This window comes from Passer montanus, unplaced genomic scaffold (assembly GCF_014805655.1).
Source record: "Passer montanus isolate IOZ18808 unplaced genomic scaffold, ASM1480565v1 scaffold96, whole genome shotgun sequence".
Classification (NCBI taxonomy): domain Eukaryota; kingdom Metazoa; phylum Chordata; class Aves; order Passeriformes; family Passeridae; genus Passer; species Passer montanus.
The window spans coordinates 1163483-1165117 of NW_024375034.1; positions in this window are offsets into that span (position 1 = coordinate 1163483).

The window sequence follows — 1635 nt, forward strand, 5'->3', positions numbered from 1 at the left end:
CCCAGCACGTTACCTTTGAAGGTACTACACTCACAGATTTTTCTAGAATAATATTATTCATTCTGATACAGAATTATTATGTGGAATAAATGCTAGGGATTGAAGCTTCATGTCACAGCAGAAGGGTGGAGAAGCCTCAAGTTGGTGCTGCCTGATTGTGCTTAGCTGCTGCCCGAGGCTGCCCTGGCCCTCTTGCCCATCCCTGTGGGTGATGCTGGGGGCGGGGGCTGTCGCGATAGGGGCGGGCCCGGGGCGGCGGGGCTGTCGCGACAGGGGCGGGTCCTCCCGCCGCCGGCCGCAGCCCCCGGGCCGAGCGGCGCTGCTCGGTGCCCGTGCCGCCTCACGGGCCGAGGCTCGCCGCTCCGAGCCGGGGATGCTCTTAGCGGCGAACAGCCCTGTCGGGGCTGCTGCTGCTTCGGGGAGCAGAGCCCTGCAGAGCTTGTTCTGCCCTCTCTCATACCCCTGTTCTGCTCTCTGTGATACCCCATACGGTACTCGAGCGGCAGCTGAGATTTATGATTACACATGCGATATTAAATTCTAAACCTTGATTTTAAATTTAAAAAAAAATTGTTCGCCATTTATATTTTTAAGAAGCGGGTGAAGAAAAACATGCAGGTAGACCGCACTTTAAAACAGACCTAAGATGCATTTCGCTTCAGAAGGAACAGGCGAGGGCTGGTAATTAAAAGGACAGCAGACATAGAAGTCTGTGTGAGGAGGATCAGCTCCAGAAGTCAGAATGAGGTCACCTGACAAAGGAATTTTCATGATGCCTTTGGGGGAATAGACAGGATGTGTAGCAAGGGAGAGCTACCCACCTGCAGTCTGCATTGAGCGAGGCGTTTCCTCCTCTGACACTTGTATTTCATACTGTCAGTAGCAAAGCTGGTAAAAGAGCAGGATGTGTGCTCTGCCGGCAGGAAGGCTGCTGCTGTTGCCAGCCTCCACCTGTCCCAGGGATGCTGTGCTGGTGCTGCTCCTGGTGGAGCTGCTCAGTGCCCAGCAGCTGAGCAGGAAGGAACAGACAAAGCAGTGAGCTCTGCCTGCTGACTGCGTACAGTTTTGCCAGATCCTTGTCTCTCATTATCTTATTGTTTCTAATGTCTCCTGGGGTTTTCTGTTGAAGTTCTGGGCAACTATAAAATCAGATTTTAAGACTGTTTCATGTACATAATCCCAGTCGTTTTTTTCCTAGAAAGCAGAGATAGGTTATGTTTCAGGGTAGTTGGGTATTTGGCAGGTAACTGGGGAAACAGAAAATTAGAAAGTAGTTTTCAGGGTTTCTAATATCCAATCCCTAAATACCTGAAGTCTGCAGGAAATGAGATAAGTCATTTCATTGCTGTTGAGGAACTGAGAAAATGCCCATCTGTTATGATGATTTGGGTTCTTTGTGTTTTCTGACGTGCAGACAGATACAGTCTGTATCAGATACCAATAGTCAGATTTGCAAAGGAGCAGGCTCACTTTTTTTTCTCAGTTGCAAGTCTTTCTAGATATTTTAACATCTGTGTCTCAATGTCTTTTAAAAAGTTTGGTTTTTTACTTCACTTATTGGATTTAATTAAGCAGTAAATCATCAACTCTTTTTTTTTTCCCAGGTTACTTTGATGATAATGAATAAACAGAGGC